The sequence below is a fragment of the Monomorium pharaonis genome, chromosome 1 (assembly GCF_013373865.1).
Source record: "Monomorium pharaonis isolate MP-MQ-018 chromosome 1, ASM1337386v2, whole genome shotgun sequence".
In the NCBI taxonomy this organism is placed as follows: domain Eukaryota; kingdom Metazoa; phylum Arthropoda; class Insecta; order Hymenoptera; family Formicidae; genus Monomorium; species Monomorium pharaonis.
In genome coordinates this window covers 40,571,350-40,593,912 of record NC_050467.1, presented here as the reverse complement: position 1 = coordinate 40,593,912, position 22,563 = coordinate 40,571,350, and the positions used below count along the sequence as shown (strand labels likewise).

The following is a 22,563-nucleotide window of genomic DNA, read 5'->3' as shown; positions in this document are numbered from 1 at the left end:
AATAAACCTGTCTTCTCTCCGCAGGAAGAACTCCGGAGGAAACGAGGTATTTCCTCGTTGAAATACACATGAGATGTGTATATTGCCAGACGGTGTGGAGGTAATCTGATGTGGAAAAGACTCGCAGCGCGCATAAAGTGAGCGTAAAGCCGGTAACAGTTGGGCACAAGTGGAATCAGAAAATCGATACCACGGTTTTGTGGATTGTCGTGCAAATTTTAATAGCGTGCAATGTCGCGACAAAAACGCTTCTAGTTTTCTCGTTTCCACTATCATCTCGGTAAAACTCCTAGCAGATGTAAATAATCTATTTCTCTGTACGTGCTCAGATTAGAATAAAATATAACGCGATGTATAAATAAAATCTACATCCTTCGAGAACTTTTTACATCATCAACAAATATGCATGATGTATATAACTATTCTGTATTATTATCGTTATACATGTTAAATATTGATCTTCGCCCTTGTCCGTGTATATATACAGAAAGTAAGGTTTTGCTGAAGCATATATCATGATAAAAACTTAGCTGACTGCAGATATGAAAATAATTTTGTTGGACTATTAAAATAATTATGTAGGTTCAAATCTGGTCGCCAGAACGTCGAAACTTTTTGCGGCATTGCTCATCGTGCATGGCTCCTACATAATTATTTTGTTTTATTATACCAAATTATTTTCAGATCTGCATCTATAGCTAAATTTTATTTCAGCAAAGTCGTTCTTTTCGCGTAACAGTCAATACAATCAAGCGCTAGATAAGCTATTATGGATTCTTTATTCTCAAAGGTTTTCCAATGATTGCCTCTTTGCTATTTGATTTGTTCTATCTAACCGGTTCTTGTTGCCGTGTAAAAACGTTCATCCTTCGATACCACGTGTTAACCGTATAAGAGTGATCGCGTTAAGACTCTTTTTCAAAGTACTTTGAACGATAAAGTCGACTATTGAATGGGCAACAACCTCTTGTAGATCGAGCGTGAAACTGCTAAAGTTTTCGTGCTATTGTCCTCTGCTAGGGATTAACATCGATATACGAACGCTCATGCTTTGTGAAATAATGACCATACCTTAATTCCTGGGAGATCCATTTCATTCTGAATTTGAGGAATATATGTATATGTAAGTCTATTTATAGTCAAATATTGTATTATGTCAACTCTTTGAGCAAGCCTGCAGTACGAATGTTCATGTACGTTTTAAACTATGCGCCAAAGCAAAATACTGCTGTTAATTTATTAATAAAAATAATATTTAACAGCAAATAAAACCGCTTGTAAGCAGATTTTAAAAAGCGTGATTTTAATATGCAATAAAACTCTGTCTAAGCCGGCTAGCGCTAGGAAAACTTTCTGCTTAAAGGGGTAAAAGCTCCTCGCGCAGAAACATTATGGCTGGAAAATTATGTTGTAACATAACAAGAGATCACTTCTGTTTAATAATCAAAAGATTATCGTTCATAAACGCCAAGATAAAAATGAATAAAATGATTTTGTACTTGATTTGACTTTTTCAACAGTGAACGTAATACAATCAATATTACTGAAAGCAAAAAGGGACAATCTGATTCTCTCTGTCGTATTGTCTTGGCTGTGTGTGTGTGTGTGTGTGTGTGTGTGTGTGCGTGTGTGTTTGTGTAAAACAACTGTTGTAAAATCAGTATAAAATTACTCTCATGAAAATGTTCAATTAAAGGTAAATTGCATATTTCGCGTCCTCGTGTTTAATACAAACCCTCCTAGCATTCACCCTGGAATACCATTGATATCCGCGCAAACCGGAGTCTGGCGTTGATGATTCGCTGCAGGATAAATTATTGTTGAGATTTGTATGTACCAACCGTAATCACGCTACGTGTTCGTATTCGGGCTACATTCCCGGTTTCCACGTAAACGCGATGAATGGTAAGCTGTATCACGCGTCGATCGGCCGCGCCGCGAGTTTAATAGAATAACTAAGCTCGACTTATACGAGACAAACAAGAGGCCGATCGTCAATTATTCGTTATACCGCAGGAGTGCAAGCATTGTCGGGGTACGCTTGCAAACGAGCGGCTCACCACTGTACGAAGAACGGCTTAAACGTAACGTCCGTGCGGCGTTCTTCACCATGAAATTTTAAGTCCGTGGAATTGAGACCGCGGCTCTTCCAGCGAGCGGCTACACGACATTGTTAGACGAAGGTAATCACGCTTGTCGTCCGGTAATATAACACACAGAAGAGCTCCGTTGAACCGCCGGAACGCCGGAACGGACTGACGGAAACGCGCTCATTTTTAAGGTCAGTGACATAATCAGAAAGCAAATTGCAGGCCTAACAGCGTCTCGCACAGAAAAGAGGGAATATGTATCTTACCCCTATCTCGCTTGGCGAATATATAAATTCTGAATGTTTTAAATCATGCGGAACAAACGCATTTAATAAGTTTACGCGAATTTTGCCCTGGAAATGAGACAGATTTGTATCATTGGCGTTGCCCATCCGACGACGATTCGTTCCCTTAGATCGGTGTTCATAATCCGATCTTAAAATTTAAAATCTCGTCTCAAGTACGATTTCAAGATGCTGTAGAATCACTTCATTTGATTGAACGGAGTCTCGAGACCAGACCGGAGACAATCTTGAATGCAAGATCGAACTATGAACACAGCTCTCAAACGAGGTAGAGATTTGGAGGCAACCGGTATCTTCGATCGCAAGAACTGCTTGTGCCGAGTATGCACGTTGTTTCGTGCTACGCGATCGAACCTAGTTTAGTTTCCACTCAAGTATACGGTGATGTCGTGACCGCACTCGACGCTTCCGTACGCGAACTGCATTTGCTTTCGGCGTGGACATGCCGGGGAGAGCTCTCGAAGGAGCGACGATGAAATCTGCTCGGGGAAAACGCGCACGTCAAAGGAATAGTTTGTGAACGCGAGATCGATGTTCGCCAATCGAAACAAATTTCATTCGCTACACGACCTGAAACGCTCTCGGGATTGTGGGCTAACGCCCAAAGCACGTTTATACCGACGTTCTAAATTACGCTACGTTCAGGAAACGATCGCGCGCCACGGCTCTCGTATTATCGTTACAATAATGACGTTGTAACGGCCAACAATGTAAAAGTGGCCCCGATAGATGCACCAGCGCGAGAGCGCTTAACGGGTTAACAGATTCTACAGAGAGACACTTTCTCCCGAAATCAATTCAATTGTCCCGGCTTACACGGGATGTAACTAAAAAGATCCCTGCAATAGGAATGCTTGGAATGATAATAAACGAATGAATATGCATTTTTGTTTCCTTGCATGTTACGTTTAGAGGGCGCCGCGTCGCAATAGCGCCGAGCTTTAAAAGACCATACTCGTAAATATGCAACGTGCACGTTACCAGAGAAACTCACGAGAAGAAAATAACGCTGATTCGTCCGCTTTTCCGCCGTTGGAGACACGCCATTTCCCGTGGGGCGTTTCGCCCATCCCGAATTAATTGCGGTGTTCCTAATTAGCGGTTAATGAATTAGTAAACGCCGCAAAATTATAGAAATCAATTATTAATCTATTTTCTCTCATTAGCGGTTCAAAAATGCCGGAAGAAGGGGAGACGCGCGATCCGGACCGATATTATGGACCAATTTGATATGCGGTCGAATTCAATTTGGCTGCGGCAAATAACGACCGACCGAGGCGTCGATTAGCAATTACAATTTCGTAGCCGGAACCATGGTCAACGGTACCATACGTACCGCGCGCGCGCGCACACACAGCTCTCGCTGTTGAAACTTTCAAAACGCCATACGTCCACCCCTTTCGGCCTTTCATCCCCCCTCCGGACTGGCGGGGGATCACTTCCCATTCGCGGCATGCGCGCGAGTAATGACCGCAAACGATCGATTTTGCGCAACGTATAACTGGCGAGAGAACAGCGCGCGAATTCGTGAGGAATCTTACGCGGGCGAGGAGGTATCGTCGTCGCCTGAAGGCGTATCGTTTCGCGCGATAATGCGAATAGTTACGAATACTCTCCTCGTCGTTATTCACCACGAGGATCTACCACGTGCCGCACGTTTCACGATAAGGATTACGAGTACCGAGGTTCAACGACTTCTACCCACAAGTGACTTCCCCGGAGATCGCGAGCTAGGTAAAAATAACTCGGTTAATAACGGAAAGCGAGCGCGGCGGTCGAAGCAGCAGCACGCAACAGCGATACCTAGCCGGCGGAACGGCCGCGCGCATTCGGCCGTACGGCAAATGGAACTCTATCCCCGTCTCGATTTAATTTGAATGAATGGGAGCGCGGGGTGGCGTGTGGGACGGGCGCGCGCGACGATTAATTGACGAAAATGCACGTTAGAACAATGACTTTCTCGACTCGGCGTTGAACGAACGGTCGTCGTCGCAGGGGCAGCGCGCGCGCGGGGGAGGAGGGGAGGAGTGTAATTCTCATCAGGAATGGCCCATTCACCGCGAAGATATTCCAAGTTCTTGGCGAGAGTCATAAAGAGCGCCGGCACTTTCCCGCGGTCGGCGGCGCACTTACGTGCGATAAAGTTAGCGTCCGCTTCACATTTTTGTACCGCGGTACGTGGTCGCAAAACGGCGGTTTAGTGGCCGACAAAAGAGACTTCCGCTGTCAACGGCAGCGCGGAAGCGCGATAGAGCCGTCTCCAACAAATGCTAATTGCTAGAGCTCGCTTAAGTAATTAGCATGCCCGTGCATTAATTAAAATCTTCATCGCATGGAGCATCAAAAAGCGCCAAAGGTTAAATGATAAAAATACTCATAATTTATTTCGATGCGGCGGTTTCCAGTTGCGACTACAAAAGCGCTGAAGAACTTCATTAATGAATGTATACATTTTACTCGTCCCACTTTCTCCCTTTCTCTCGGTTCTGTTATCTTCAGATTGGAAGATAGTTCGTACCTAGAATTATGTCGTACTTGAAACATATTTCAATTAAGTTTAATTAAATCGAGCATTATAAATAATGTATCATCAAAGTCCTATATTATCACTTTACATAGTTGCCTTTATTTACCAATTACTAGTTGCCATATTTTCGCTGCGCGCAATCGTATCGATTCAAACGATTCGTGCTGGAAAACCACAATCATCTATTTGAAAACAAGCCTGCTTTATAAAGCATTAACGGTCGGATAATGATCGGAAGAGCTGTAACTCGATCGCATTTATTATATTATAACTATATCACGTTATTATTGTTATTTCTGTTGATTTCTATAGTGCAGCATCATATTGTGGTAACGCGACTTTTAACGAGTTCTCGCCAAATTAGAAATAAACATGTTTAAGCGTATATTTAATTTTAATAAGCAAATACTAATTTCTCTCTCTCTCTCTCTCTCTCTCTCTCTCTCTCTCTCTCTCTCTCTCTCTCTCTCTCTCTCTCGCTCTGATATGAAGAGAATCGCTAATAATAGTCCGCATCAAATTGTATTATAAATACAAATAAATTCGTGGTAACAGATATGGATTATTCTCGATTTTGTTGCAAAGAAATCCGTCATATACGTAAATGATAACGTAATCCTTTAGAGATATCACCTCTAACAGCGATAATGTTTATGTCTCTCTTTGTTTCAATTCGCTAAATTTCGCATGCCACGTCGGCAAGTTCGAGTATGAAAACAGATAAAATCGTTACAAAAAGAACGTATCCGCATACAGATTTCCAGTATTTTACTACTGGAATATGTGTGCTACGGCTTGCTGTAAACCCATAGCATTTTGATTCTTTCGCCACTGGCAGTACCATTCGACATTTCATCCCACAAACAATTAAAGTAAAAAGAAAACTAAAAAAAGTTACAACTACGCGTAACACACTTTCCTTCTCCCGTGTGATTATTTCATTATCTCTTTTAAAAAATGTAAATAATCAATTATAAGATATATAGATCTTAAATTACTAACGCAAGACAGACAAATAGAGAAGACTTGTCCGTGCATTTGTCTAATGATGAAACATGATGGTATTATATTAACGATCCATTCTGTTACCTTTAGCAGATCTCTAGACAGACACAACCCGAGTGGACCGCGCGCGTGTTTAATTCAGCCACCCAGTGGGAGTGCGTGTTGGGATGTATCTGACGGAGAACTAAATATGATGGAGGGGTCCATCGCGCGATGACGATGATCCTCGTAAACCGTCATGTGCAGAACGTTCTCAGGGTATGTGTGTGTGTGTGTGTGTGTGTGTGTGCGGTCCACATTTTTCCCGGGAAAAAGTCCGGAGTTACGGACAGAAACACAACAGCTGGTACGTAAAATCGGTATAAAGAACTCTATCCGGCACGCTAGGCAGTAAATATCGGAATCCTCGTGAAACTTCGGAGTCATATACGCCCTCGCATAATGCCGGGTGCCTGCGTTACGAGGCAGACAGACTCGTCTGCGAGATAAATCATTGCAAATACCATCCGACACGTGATGGCAGAAGGTCCGCCATCTACACTGATCTGTAGACGAATTTTGGAGTACCTGTAATTTTCTCAAGGGACGTTCGGCAGTAGCTACGATAATGCAGCAATAACTAATCTATTAAATCGAAAAAATTACGTCGACTATTTAACAATAATGTGCTTTTAACTAAGATTTTAGAATCGTAAATGTTAAAAAATTACATATTATAATTGCATCTGTATCCATAATTTTCGAATTGTTTTTATCAATTTAAATAAATAACTGTGATATTTCTTCTTTTTATCTGAAGCCACAAGTAATCAACTTACGGGATAACTCGAAAAAATGTCAAACAATACCCAAGCATACTTCAAAATTGGAATAGCGTGTTTTAGTAGCATGCTTAAGCATTAGATATGGCAGTAATCGCGTGTGACACGTTTGTATAAATGTGTCGCGTACCTTCCGCTTTTTAATGTCCGTCTGGATAGTTGCACGCTGCACAATGTTAAGTGACTTAAACTTTTTTACGCTGTAATTGTAATGTAGAGTCTTCTCTCTCACCTATTCTCCCTTCAGCGCGTCCCATAAGATATCCGCACGAAGTGTTCTACGTACCGGGTAAGTCGTAACTTCGAAAAACGAACCGGCTCCCGCGGGGGATGAAAGTCGCGTCGCGAAGAAACGTGGAAAATGGTAAACTCGATGAACAATGGTTCGTTTTTTTTTATGGGAGCCCCGTAGCTGTTTGCGCGAACCTCGCGAATGCATAAATGTGTGCGAAAACGAAGGGAGAAAAAGAATCGCGAGACCGAGCCACAACGGAAAACCACGTTGCCATAAACAATCATGAGTGTTTCTTTGCAGCTCGACCGTAAATTCATTCCTGTCGACGATGAAATACAGCTACCTGCACATTTTGGGCGCCACATTTTCATATAATTCTTGAATTCGGATTTAATATGTGCACCTATGCATTTCCGAAAAACGGTACGTTGCCGCATATATAAAGAACTGTTGACATCGTTTCTATTATTAAAAAATATTCACGGTAGGTTTACTCCAGATGTAGAGAAGAAATGAAGACAGTTTCAAAGGCAAATTTGGGACATTTCTGTTTTTATATTAAAATCAATATAATGCGGATTAATTTAATTATCAAAATTTCTTAAGAAAATTATTATGCAGCGGTAAACTCAATATTTTGTTATTATACAGATAAACTGTTATTTTGCAAAACACTTAAAGTTATTATTCAATACATAAAATGCGTACGTAATTTTGCGAACCTTTTATTCATAATGAGTAACAATTAATAATATTGACAAAACGTGACAGAAATTGAGATGTCAGTTCTGTAAACGCGAGACGTCGGCCGTTGTAATGACGTAACCTTTTAACAACAAAGTATCAGAGACCTATCGGCGGCTATATTTCACATGATAGACGTATGCTCGCAGCAAAATTAAATATGCTTGCGGACAATTAATTTTATCGGCCGTTTGCGGCGGCGATACAGCGATGCGTGCAAATACGCGGGGTTTTCATTTCGCATATCAAATACAGCAGATAACTATTTCGAAGTTATATTTGCACGTACGAGAATATCGGCAAAGGGTATAATATCATTATCATATATTTTTAAGACAAACGCGAGCGGAGATATCGACACGCGGAATTACATTATGCGCGATACAATGGCGAGCTTCCATATGTGCTCCTTGCTGAATCTTGTGCATCTCGTGCGGTAATTCCAGCCCTTGTCTTTGTCGCGACACTATGACGTAGATGGCAAATAAATTTTCTATCGGTCGAAGCGACCCGTAAATTTCGCGAAGGGACAAGCCGGAGTGTGTACCTCATAAACAGTGAACAACCGAACTCGAAGTGCTTCTGCCGGACAATGCTTCTTACGGGAGCTCGTCCGCACAATCCAACTCTCCAATAAAATTGAGTGCCAGCAATTATTTCTAACTATGTCAGATTTAGTTTCGGAACGCTTGAGCGCCGTTCCCGGGGCCGGCTCTATATTGTCATTTAATTCTATTTGCCGAAAGCTTTTCGAGACAGTGGACATAATAGATAAGGAGAAGGGGAACCGTATCGAATCTAATTTGTGACGAGTCCTAAGCCAAAACCGGATGTAGGGGGAGGGGGTGGAAGGTTACTCAGGTACGTGTCCGATTTTTCTCCGATTTCCTGTCCGCAGGAGAGATGGAGCTCGGACGTCGATTCACGTACGACGTTACAACTGTACATAATCATCGTCTGAAATAATTATACGTCCGTACGCGCGTACAACGTTGTCGCGTCATCGTCAAGAAGAGAGGAGAGCATGTCGGAGCGAACACAAAGCGTCCGTACGCGAACACGCGTTGGCATCGACGTACGACGCACGGGAGTACGGGGAGCCAGCTGTACCATTTGAGAACAATGCGGCGCGGTAGTTCGTACAGATGGATCAGCTTGCCCGTCTTCCATGAGAATGAGAGAGGGAATTGGAAGGAGAAAGCGAAAAAGGAGACACAGCGAAAGAGCGAGAGAGAGGGAGAGAGAGAGAGAGGAGAAAGAGGAAGAGAAATGCCACTAGGCGATTCTACGGTATTACGTACCAGCGTACAATGGCTGCTCGCACTCGTAGGCGTTGTATCTTTGGACGTACCTGTCCGGTGCACAAATAGAACCAAAGGCAGAACGCTTTGAGTCCCAGTGTGCGGATGTTGGTATATGTGGCAACGCCGACGAGAACGCGGGCCTTACCTGAACGACCTAGCATCGACCCGCGCGGAGCAGGCGAACAGGAAAACGTGCCTCGAGTCTGCCCGAGGTAGGCAACCGCATATACCGGGGTTCGATCTATCGCTGATTGGGTTTGCACGATCGCGAGCGAGCCAAATTGAAATTCGCATTCCAAAATGAACCTGCTTAGAAGTCGGTTCTATGCGCGAGCGGTTAGACGATCTACGCCGATCGCGATCTATGGACGAATAAGAGTGAACGATGCTCCTTCGGCAGCTCTACCGAAACGCCCGATGGAAAACCTGATATCGCATTAAAACGAAATTTATATGCGCTGCAAAGAGAAGGAACACGTTGTGTATATCGATCCGTTTTTGAAGTGGGTTACATGGTTTTATCCCGATGCTTAAGACTTATCGTTAATACTCGTTGCCGTTGACGGAGCGAGCGTCACACTCTTCAGAGAGCTCGTGTTTTATGAATGCCTCGCGTGGCCGCCCATCGAAAATTCTATTCAACGAGCAGATGCTACTTAGACATAGAGAGAGAGAGAGATAGAAAAAAGCGGCGCGCTCATGCATTATAGACAAAAGTTTCTGAAATCAGATCTTCGCGAGACTGCTGTCGATAACCTATTCTATCCACAAAATGAAATTACTTCCGACAAATTCGTTTCGTCGTGATTAAATTTCAATCTAAGACTAAAAGGGTATAATATCGCCGTCTGATCACGGCAATAGAATCCTAGTGGTATGAAATGTTAAGTGAGTAAAGAATATTTCAAAAGTATAGTGACAGAACTGTGTAACTTCGTAAACAGAAGTTTATAAATTTTTAAGATTCCCCGTGAATATCTTTATCTCTACATCCGTCGCGAAACTGATGAAATATTCTCTCGTAGAAGCGAACAATTATCACTTTATTAACATTTCATTTTTTAAATTGTTTTATCAACAGTTTTATTTTCATCCCTGTAATAGTTCTATAAATTCCCGATGCACCGAGGAAAAAAGTTGATAATTCGACTAAATCTGTCCACTTATTTAATTTCTTCAGTTCAAGTATTTTAGGTATTAAAATGTATAATACTTAAACTAGAGAAAAGTAATCGAATTTATTTTAATTTAGTCATGTTAATAACTTTTTTCTCAGTGTGGTTTAAAAAAATAATACGGATTTTTATATCTATCTGACACGTATATAGCGGTTTATTCATCGGATGAGCTACATTCGAATCGGACATTATCGCGAATCTCTCGTTGAAATTAAGAAGATTGCAGATTTTTATATCCTCCCGCGTAACGAACAGCATATTCTGTGCGTGTCTGCGCAAGAATATCTCGCTGAGTTTTAACGAGATCACATAACGCAGAGCCGAATAAATGAAGCATTCAAATGTTCCATGGAAGAACTTAACTTTCAGATGCACGCTCTCTTTAGCATCTCGTGAATAATTGCACCGTGCCTTGTACTGACGACGACACATTGTTACAAGAGATAATTAAATGTTTCTTCATATAATTAAAAATTTCATTATTTCACGAACTAGTTATTACGTAGAAAAGCTGGACTGAGTTTCGAATAAAACGCAAAACCTGAAGATCACGTAGAAAAAAAAACGAAAGACAATTAAGAGGAAAAAAAGAGGGATTGCATGAAATAGAGAGAAAACGAAATACGGCGACTGTTTGCTTTTTTTTTTATCCGATCTCTACCTGATGTTGGACACACGCTCGATCTATTCTTACACTAGGCGTTAATAGCATCTTTTCGCTTGTAACTAAACTGCTTTCTATATTCTATCTCTAGAATACGTTACATGTAGAAAATTCGGAAAGCGGCCGACCTTAAATAAAAAGACGTTTTTCGTCTAATGTACTATGTCTATAGTTATCACTAGTAAAGATCTTGTATCAAATTTTTCCTGAAGAATTAATTCTATTGCATCCAATTTTTTATTTTTTTAGGTTGATTAAACCAATGAATCGATTCTTAAGACCAAAGATCGATGTCATAAAAGCATATAATTCGTACTAAATGCACACTTGTTCCCTTGATTTTTTACGCAATAAACAATTATACTTATTTAAACAAAAATACTGTTATGTTTATTAATTATTAATAAAAATTATACAGTTACCTCAAATATTTAATACTTTGTAAACTTAATAAAAACATCGATCATAAATTGATTTTTTGACGAATCGATTTTTAAGTTCCCGATAGATCGCTCTCATTCCTAGTCATTACATGTGATTTGCATTCATTAATAAAGCGTGCGCAAGCGTTTTGCTGCATCATTTATTCAAATATTTCGTTATGGGCAGAATTGTCAAGTTCTATGACTATATCACTAAAAAAATTGCACATTTTCAAGACTAAAAACCGACTGCGGAGCCAAGAAATAAAAGCAGAATGTACGTAAGGTGAAAGGATTCGCACTGGATACACCGGAAAATACGTTTCTCCGCTCGCTCGCCAAATATTCACAGGGGATGATATTGGCAGGAAAGAACGCTTTTCATGGGAACAACCCTATGCTCATACAAGCGGAAACGCCTCGCATTACAGGGACTTCCCGAAGATTAAAAACACATCCAAGAAGATATTTCCCATCTTGAGTTACGTTTGTATGCAACTCGCTCGTAAATGCACAAATCTTTTTCGTTAACTGCGTGATCTTGCAAGGTAATGGAAAGACTTTAGGGAAAAAAGAAAGGTATTTCTTGCTGACTAAGAGATAAATTACATTTTAAAGTTCTTAACTATATAATTACTATACTATTACAGAAATATAAAGTTCGGATTTTTTGCGGTTAATGTAGACTTGCGCAAACGCAATTTAATTTTAATTAATGATATTGATTAGAAGACTATTTCTGAAGGGGAAATAAAGTTTCTCCGAAGATTAAAGTTCGTTCAAAGTATAATGCCCGTAATGTCGACAATCCAATCGTGTTTCCGTACGTACATTAGCAGGATCTTAACCGTGACATTCACGATCTGCCTCCCCACGTGCAGCCAAATTACGTGCTACACGTTCTAGTAAATGAAAGAGAATGACCTGCCACGTGAAGTCCAATCCTTTCGCGGGACATGGCGAAATTGGCAATTATTTATCCGGAAATGCTTCCGGTGTGGAGGACCACACCGCAAAGACACGGTGGCCAACTAATTGCCAATTTCAGAGCAGTAGGATTTACCCGGCGAGCAACGTAAACACATCCGGTGCGAGCTCCAGTGTGACGCGTGTAACGCGCGTAAATGTAAACGCGTCGAAACGCATTTTCTCGTCGCCCGTATCAATAGCAGCAACTTGTGTCGGCCGACAACAAGTCAAGCCCGGATCAAATCGCTATCGGCAGCGAAACGCGAGCACGTCACGTCGCGTCGCGTCGTTCGTCGTGCCTAAGGTTGCCATATTAAAATTTTTTTAACTAGAACTTACAGACCAAAAACCCCCGACATTTCTGTTGCAACCCCGGACAATATACAAGAATACGTTAATTACACATAATAAATATTATAAAAGCCGCTCCATAAGTGGTCGTGCCATTGGAAAGAGCACAGGAAAGGAAATAAATAATTAAAATATTAAAAACTCCGGACGCACGAAATTTTCCTGGACAAATTTTCAACATTTTCAAAAATCTCCCCGGACGATCTATCCAATTGCCCTAAAAAAAAAAAAAGAGGACGGATGGCAACCCGCGCCACACAATGCCGGTCGGACATGTGATGAAAATATTAGTGACAATAATTGATAGTCGGCGATATCGTCGCGATCGGAGCGCACGCTAAATTATTTCGTTACGCGGATACCAACATTCGGTCCAAGTTACCATCCCCCCCGCCCTCGCTCGATACGTTTGCTATGCACACACAAGGGCGGTCGCCCGCCGCGTCGCTGCCGCGCACCGGTTGCCTCATAATTTCGCCGCGGCCGCGATAGTTCGTTGAGCACACATACTTTTCGCATTCTATTCCCCACTTTGCCTGAATACACACCCTACTCCTTCCCCATGCCAGCGGATCTTACATACGCGTACGTGATTCGCGTCTTTCTCGAGAATCGCCGCGTTTCCCCTGCGGGGCCCCGAAATCACGACTTCCATCGGGTTTCTAACTTGGGACTCGCTTAAAACGCGTACGTGCCCGTAGCTCTTTCCATCGCCAACATTACGACGCTTCAGACTCGTATCTCATCGCGTACGATCACGTGCGAGAACTCTGGGAACCCCCACGGTGAGGGACACTCCCGTTCCAACAAAAATAAATGAATTTCACCCGCGCTACCGTATTAGGATATAAGTTCCGAACAACGTATACGATAGCACGGTATACGAGACTCTATCGCGTACCATGTGGAGACAATTTTTGTTTACTTCAAATGTATAGTGTCATTTATAAAAAAGTCAAAAATATATACACGTACATACACGGTCGGTCCCAAAAGTCCCCGAACTGATCGCATAAAAGTGCAACCAGTGGCACTTTCATGAAATTTCTGATAGCAATAGTTCTAACCTTTATTTACACGTGTACGAAACTTCATTTGACTCGGTTGAATGGTTTTGATGTAGTCGCGATCGTTCGCGTACGTCGTGTTTTTGTGTGCAGTTGCAAAATGGATTCACAAACAATTAAAGAACAACGAATCGTAATAAAATTTTTTGTTAATTGCGGTTCTACCGCAACAGAAACGTAACAAAAAATTAACAAACAATTTATTACGATTCGTTGTTCTTTAATTGTTTGTAAATCCATTTTGCAACTGCGCACAAAAACACGACGTACGCGAACGATCATTAGGTCAAAATCATTCAACCGAGTCAAATAAAGCTTCGTAAATGTGTAAATAAAGGTTAGAACTATTGCTATCAGAAATTTCATGAAAGTGGCGGCACTGGTTGCACTTTTATGCGACCAGTTCGGGGACTTTTGGGACAGACCGTGTATATTGTATTAAAAAGATATGCTCACAATTCACAAAGTTGCACATCGATACTTTACTGAAAATCGATCGTAATTCTGTGAAGACGTGCAAAGGAAATCGTACAAACTTGGATAACATCGGAACTTTGACACCCTCCCCTCTCCCCCCGCTAGGGTAGGAAATTGCAAGCCGGTCGAATCATCTCGTAAACGGATACAATGCAAGTGTACAGACGTGGCTGCCGAATCTAAAAGTTCAGTGATAAATCCAACAGATTATTGCTCAAGAAAGTTGCATCATTCCGGACTTTGTTTACGGCCGGATTTTGTCGAATAAAAGCAAAACTCGATCCGCTCGGTAATAATGACGTTGCTGCGGTTATTTTGCTACTTAGTTACATGATTTTAATTCAACAAACCGTCATTATTATACCCACGCGAAACTACTGCGGTATAAATCCGCTGCACGCGAAATAGCAAAATTCTCTTGTTACAAAAATAATTTCCAACGGTAATTCAATATGTATAGCTGTGTAGCCATAGATTTAATCTTAATCGATAAGCGACGGACTTGTCCTGCGTAAGAGCACCTATGTAATTTCAGCCTTCACGGTTCACTTTTCGTTCCACTGAAATTTCATACGCATCGCTAATTAGAAACCAGTCACCGTGGCCCATAAATTACACAAAATTATATGCACCCCTATCGATATGCGTCAAAGTGTAAACACGTGTAATTATTTTTCGAAATAATTACACGTGTTGGAAGATTAAAATAAAATCTATTAAAAGAGTTAAGCGAATTTAGAGTACTAATAGTTACTAGAGTTAGTTAATGTTTAACAACTATACGTGTTTAATCAATACCAACGTTGTCTCAAAAACAATAATTTGTTCGATACTCATGATGATATTTTCACATTTTCTCAAGTATTATCTATCAAGTTTTATCTATCAAGTTTTCTACGTGGGTGTATGTGCGTGTTGACAGCCTGTAATTTTAGGAATTTGGCGGCGAACGGGCTCTCGCTTATTTCGATGGCTGGTATCGCTAATGAAATTGAGTTGGGCGAAATTAAGGTCAGCACATCATCGGAATCTGATCGCCGCGTAAGACTCTTCAGTCTCGCGTATATAACGTCCACGAATTGTTCCGCGGGAAACGGAGACAACTATGTCGATCCGCGTGCATCAGTATGCATGTATGCTGCACGACTACGATTACAGTACGACGGCGGGATGGGTCGAAGAGCTGGAAATTGAAGAGGTAGGGAGGAGAATATTTGAACGTCAATGAGTTTACCGTACCACGTCACAAACGTTGGCCAGTTTACAAATCCGATAATGCCAAACGCCACCGATGACGCCGCTGTTTATGGATTATTACGGCAATATGCATTCGGGACGGGCGTCGAACCGACGAGCAAGATGGACGTGCGCTTGTTGCGTAATTTCAGAGCCGCGGTTACACACAGATGCAGCAGGCTGAATTCCGCTTCGCGGTGCGGCGGCGAGTTTTCCTCCCGTATACGCGTCACCCAGGAGAAACGCCCTTGTCACGATCCCACTAATCCTATCGATTTCATCTCCCTTTCGCCGCCACGTTCGTCCGTGGTATCGCGCAAAAAATTCCTCGACACGTTATTGGTAAATCGTTCTGCGCTCCTTAATCTGATTTTCTCCTGCGCAACCAATAGACGAGAGAATTTATACCGAGCCTCGGAGAATTCCAAGCGGACTGCTCGCTCTCTCGCATTTGATTCGATCAGACAGTGGAGGGAACGTTCCGCGTACATCCCAATAGATAACTCACACACAAAAACAATCCTCCTTTACACATATTACACTACGACCGTACTCTCACATTAAAGTGTAACAGGTGCGTTCGAGATGGCATAGAAATAATTTGTGATCGATAAGATAATCGGATAAGAGAGTAACGTAAAAAGCTAACGGTTGGCTTAACTAGAAATAATAAAAAGATACGAACGTCCCGAACGTTGTTCGTAATTTCTCGTAAAATTTACTCTGTGTCCTATCTCTCAAATAATGCGATGTAATAACACAAAATGTGAATTTAATGTATGAAATTATTAAGGGGTAAATTAAACGTAAACATAATAGACCAAATTGACATAGCGGTCTCCTGTACTTGTTGAAATAAAACGTGCAAAAAAATTCGGCACGTACAATCCGCCCTGAATCCTCCAAGTAAAACCGATTTCAAACGGGATTATGCAAAACCGATTTAGTAAAGGCTATAATAGTAAAAGACCGTACGGGACGAGCTGATAATATGAGGGACGAGCGAGGAAGTGCATTGTCTTGTTCAGGTCAGGAAGATTTCTGCAGCTCGGTTTTTCAGGTGTCCTTCCTTGAGAAATTCGACGGGGAAAGCGCAACCTCCGTTAGATATAAAAGCTGTTTCCAGCAAACTGTGTCACGCGCTAATTTGAATAATTAAATGAACGCTGCATCAAGCGAAAAGGAAATAAATCGCGCGCTGTGCTTGTCGCTTGTTGTTAAAATAACGTTCATTCGCAGAAAAATGTGTTCGCATTAGAAAATGAGATACCTTCGCGTGCGAAAATTATTACTGCACTTTTGGATAACATTTTTTACGCATTCACGTGAATATTCAAAAGGTTCTTTACGTTACATTGCATTATATACATTATTATTTAATTTTTTCCTGATGTTATCTATTTCAATGATACCCCCGTATGTCTGTAACATTTTCAGTGCTCCTACTATGACATATGAAAACTTTATTATTAGCTATATGCTATAAATGGCCCGCTAAAAAGTTCAAAACCCATAAAACTGCGTGAAAGTACCGACGTCACTTCCCGTCATATGCACGTAGATACGAGTGATTTATTAGTATGTCGAAACACCTTAACTTTTGGAGTAATAGCTTTCGTCGCATCTCCCTACGTGTGCTGTTTCATATCAAAAAGGCTGTTACATAAACAACATTAGCTACGACCATTATTTCGAAAATAAGTTGTATTATTACTCAAAAAAAAAAAAGTTAATATATGTATCTGAAAATATAGAAGAGAAAAAAATCAAATTACAAAAGATGTGTCCTCAAAAAATTTCAACAAGCAGTGTATTACTATTTTTCATTTCGCGGCAACATATTATTTTGTCACGCGGGTAACTATTATGTATTATTGTATCGGTTAATTAAACGTAACAAGCTACATTGAGAAATGCAAGTTCAATTATATCGCAATATCATACTCGTGTTTCTCTTCTTGTTCAGAGAAAACAGATGTTGAAATGGGGCTTAAGATGCAATTTAATCACGCAAGTTGGTAAATTATTAGGAAACGGTTTTGAACGGCAATTTCTTTACTTTTAATATTTTTTTGTGCTGCTATAAATCTTACGTTTCAATCTCCCGCTTATCTCTGTCGATACACGAAACGTCTCTCCCGACAAAATTATCTTATCGTCTGCAAACATATACTTTCCTCCTAAAAGTCGGTATCTCCGAGTGTAGATATTACTGTGAGAAGAGATAAATATACATACAAGGTAACTGTGTGCATCGGTGATACCCGGCGACTTATCGAGTTCGACTTTACATTCAACTTATCTAAAGGGTTGCTTATCTTCCACAAATAGCAGGCTTCCCTCACGAACCCCGATTATCAATTTGATCGTCCTATCTATCGCTGACTGCACGTTTAAAGTCATTTGAAACATTACTGTTGCGCACGACAAATTACTCACGGCAAACTTTCTATATAAAAGAAAGTTATGCTTGAGCCCTAAGTTCTCTACGTGACTTTTTTATTTTTATGTAAATTATTCGTAAAGTTGTTTCACCTCTGTCTTACGTTTCAGAGACTTTCGTTTCGGTTGCAATGCGCGATACGATGTACTTCACTACTTTCTTTGGGAAGCGAGCTAACAACTACTTGATATCAACCTTCCAAGTTACATCAAGATCTCCAAGAAACTACTTTCGTAAAAGTTTCACCGAGTAAGGGAGAATCGAAAATCGGTGTGCACAAAGTACGTTCTGAACTCCAGATGTGTGTAGGCGTAAATGTGTGCGTATATTACGTGCGTATCTGAATGTGTTAAATTGTAGAAAATTCTCCAACGACAATCACATCAATAACGGTTAAATTGAATGGAAATGTAACATTAAAAAAAAAAAAATTGCGTTTCAGAAGCAACATTTTGAATGGAATTCAGAAATTATCGCCTCTCGGCGCACAAAAAGAATTCAGGCACGTTGAGGCAAATTCAAAGAAATAAATAAACGACGTGAAATCATATGAACTCTAATGAAGCGTCTGTCAACATCCTTGCTACAGGCTGCAATATGACTCAGTACTGTCCGGCAAAGCAATCCGGTCTTGTGGCAACACGTCCGAGGTCTAAAGCGGGTAGCCACCAAATGAAATATCGATCGGCTTTGTCGCGGCGTGCGTATACTTTTGTAAAGAAATAGCGCACATTATTTACAGATGATGCCTCCGCAGAATGAGCAATAATCGTGCTCCGCTAAATGGTTAGCTGCACCATTATTCGTCGGAATACATCAAAGTAAAACTATTGGTTTTCGCATTTAACTGGAAATACGGAACACGGGTATGAATAAGACCCGTTGCTCTCATCGCGTTCAACCTTACCTATTTTTGCACGGAAAACCGATGTTTGAATTATTTACTCCGCTACATTAGTTGGATAAGATATCCTCGACAAATCACAACGAGAGATTGATATGGTTTTCACGTGAAATAAAATAAAAAAAGATACATATCTCGATATTAAAGTTAAAAATTCTTTTTTTCAATCACGCATCATGAGAAATAGAGAAGAGAAACGATACGCTTCGGAGACATTTGCCGCTACGGAATTTTCCCATCTCCAGATTCGTTTGTAGATTTGAAAGTTTTTCGGAAATTCCCTCGAGCGATAAGGCGGCGCGCCGTTGCGATTTGCCCGTTCTATATATATGTAGAAAACGTTACGTTTACTACATATATGTATATAGCATACTGAACGGCACGTAACTTTCGCGGAAAGTTTAATAACGTTCGGGAAGATTGAAATTAGCCGAGCATCAGGGGAGAGCAACTTTTGCGCATGTACAAATTTGCAAATATCCTTGCGGCGTAATACGCATATTATTATGCACAACAGTTCGGATCTGGTAGACCGCGACCTTCTGAGACGTAAATGTGTTATTCCGGCAATAGCGGAAATTCCGGGGAAAGCCACTTACGATGAATAATCATCCCCGACCGCTCTCGACTAAACCTCGATGATACCGCGATGAACTCTCACACTCCGCGCGGCTTCTGGCGTTGTCTGACATGCTTATTAACAAAACGGTTAACTCTTCCAACGCGACCGCAAATCGATCGATCGCGCGTACGCACGTCCGACGCGCCGCGCCGCGCCGCGCCGCGCCGGTCCGGCGTCGTTAGGCCGGATATCCCGTCGCGTCACTCGATATTCCTCTAATGGCATACCGAAATGTCATGCAACGCAACGCAACGCAACGCTGTCGTTGCCCGCGACGGCGCGCGGCGTCGTCAGGACCGATATTCACGACTGTTCAACGTCCCGCTGAAAATTGAGCTTGATACGCGGAATATCACCCCCGCCACGGCGCGCCGTCCGGGTGGCGGCGCACCCCGATAGAGTCGCATCGGTATAATTTTATCGAGCCGGCCGGGAATTCTGTCTTTAATATTCCGCGCGTCGCAACGACGCTGTCGCACGCAACTCCCGTAAGTTCGGGAATGATGAAAAAGACCGCGACACGCACTTCAGAATCGCTGCCCCGACCTGCGAGCGCCAAGAGCTGCGCACACATGCTCGCGATATCGATCGATATCCACAGCGATGTATTATTGTCCCATGATGCCTCTTCACGATAAACCAGCTTCGCTTTTTTTTTTTTTGTATGTCTATGTCGGTCAATCCCGCAGATGGATCCATTCAATAAACGCGGAACAAAAGCATTTGTCATCCTCGTCTAAGAGCAAGCGACTTATTCCTGACGCCATGAATTCATCGCGATAATAAATGTCGGGATAAAACAAGTTAATTACGCCGTTTGTCGCGTATGAATGTAGTAAGAAATTATGTATTAATGGTATTAATTTAATCTAAATTAAAATAAAAGATAAACGAATTTTTTTCAAGTGCGTAAGAAATAAATCTGGGTTAATAGATTTTACTATTATGTCACAGAGAGAAAGCGTCGACTAATAAATGGAGCACGGTGATAAGAAAACGCGAGACAAATCAATGGGTTACACCGCAAGATATGCAAACGTCCGTATGAATATTCATAATCATTACCTCGTCTTCACTTTCTTTTGCATATAAAGAACACCAATTTCCAATCACCGATAGAACTCGGACCAATTATTCCCCTTTCATCGCACTAGTAATTACGATTTAATTTCTATGGAACATTATTTAATCTCAAATTACATTATATAATACTAAATGACCGCAGTTGCACAGATGCAAATATTATACATTTTCTAAATCGCTTAATTTCATTGATACCATATTAAAAAGGTATCAAAACCAAATTTAGAAAATTACTGTAATACTAATTTGCATTTTAACGAGATCTAATTACTATTTCATTGTGCTCTCTCCGATTTTCGTTGTAAAATGCAGCGCGCCGAGAGAAACTGACCCGGCGCGGTGTGGCGGTAGAGCGTACGCGCGTACGCGCGTTTAAAATTCAAGTTCACCCCCGGTGAAGTGAACAGGAAATTCCAGTCTCGGTAGGTTAAGAGTAATATAACAAGAGAACAAGTTCCAAGTAACGGAGCGAGTGGTGAAACCACCGTCCCTAGATAGAAGCAACAATTACTCGATTCAGAGGGCGAAAACCGCATTTACGTTAATTTGAACCTTACGCTTCACGTGATATATGGAGGATTATCGGAAAGCTTTAACCTTCGTCCATGATTTACGCCACTCGAGGAAGTTTCCGTAGAGTCCTACGCGCTTTGTCGGGAACACAGGAGAACATGCTCGAATGTGTAATCGAGCTAAACGAATAAAACTGCAACCGCGCGCGAATTTATATTAAAAGCAGCTGTTCATTATCTTCATATGAACGGTGGTGAACGTTGGATAGCAGATATAAATACCGCGGTCCAGAGCTAATATCCGCGTATATCCGCGATGCTAATTACGGCGTGATTATATACTTTTCTTTTTCTTAAACTCGTGGGATGTTTGAGCCACGTTAAACATGCGGAAGATAATAAAATAGTGATTAATAGCCATGGATGGCAAATTGTGAAGTTCTAAATTCCGCAAAAATGCAGAATTTATTAACGGTAGTAATAAATTAAAAAAAAAAGAGTTTGTGGAGAAGCACGCTGATATATGTAAAAGAATAACATCACCGACAGCTTTGTTAAAGAATAAAAATTGAAAAATGCACTTGGAATTATTTGCTCTTTTTTCACGGTAAATAACCTACATAACACAGCGAATGTGCAGTAAATTATTTCGGCTTGTCAAATATAAAATTTGGGTAAGTTAAGCGTTTTCAGATTTTCAAGAAATAAATTTTTAAGTTTAATAAAATTATTTAAATGCACATTAGGATACATTCTTGACAAAGTTTAATGAAATTCGACTTAATTAGTATTACATTAATATTGTAGGAATTTAAAAAATACAAGTAGAGCTCAAATAAAAAAGCTTTTGACAAATTTATCGATGCAATATACATGTGTACACCTGTAATGTTGTAATAATCATAGATCATGGTTTCTATTATGTTGAAGGCTTTTGTGAACTACTAATTACAAATTCTGTTAATAAACTCTACGCCCGTTGCCATAGTGCGTAAAGTTCCACAGAAGTTCATTTTGTTCATTAAATCAGAATAAAACAGTTAAATAAAATTTGTTAATATTGACAATAGTATCGATATCGCGATTCACCTCACTGTTCTCTGAATATATAATAAGTGTAAAAACAGGCTTTGTGAACTTGGCACCCGACTTGAATCGATTCTTTTTCTTAATTTCTTTTCAAAAGGTTTTCGTATGTAGTTGAATGTAGTAACATTTATTTTGTTTGTAGCAGCGTAGAAAAAGAATATCGGAATTTAAAGAAACGTCATCCTCCGACTTTGAAATAAATCAATTTTAACGACTGTTTCTTACGGAAAATTATTTGTAGTGGATTGTAGTACAATTATTTCCGTTTGTAGTTAAACCGTTTGTGTGATATAATTGTAACAATTGGGAAAAACGGGAATTTGTTATTTTTCAAGATAACTAAAAACGAAAGCAAAATTATTACAACCAACTACAAACGATTCTGAATCAATCCCCGCAAGCGGATTTAAGATATTTAAAAAATTAACAATTACCACTTATAAGGCATTTGTTTATTTAATTGTCGAGTGCCAAGTTCACAAAGTCTGGAAATGATTACGAAAAAAAGGTAATCT

The 22,563-nt window shown here is 40.7% G+C and overlaps 1 protein-coding gene and 1 long non-coding RNA gene across 5 annotated transcripts in view; one reads left to right on the top strand and one right to left on the bottom strand.

The window, feature by feature from the left end:
* Positions 1 to 22,563, top strand: part of LOC118646360 — a 179,341-nt gene that overhangs the window by 120,354 nt on the left and 36,424 nt on the right. The gene's annotated exons all lie outside the window — the stretch shown is intronic.
* The window catches only part of LOC105837447, a 220,657-nt gene that overhangs the window by 173,047 nt on the left and 25,047 nt on the right, over positions 1 to 22,563 (bottom strand). Inside the window, exon 1 of one of the 4 annotated variants that reach the window (XM_036288141.1) lies at positions 19,342 to 22,561. The exons of the other annotated variants lie outside the window; for them this stretch is intronic. The gene's annotated coding sequence lies outside the window, so the exon portion shown is untranslated. Of the gene's footprint in view, positions 1 to 19,341; positions 22,562 to 22,563 lie in introns of those variants that run through there. 4 annotated transcript variants of the gene reach the window in all.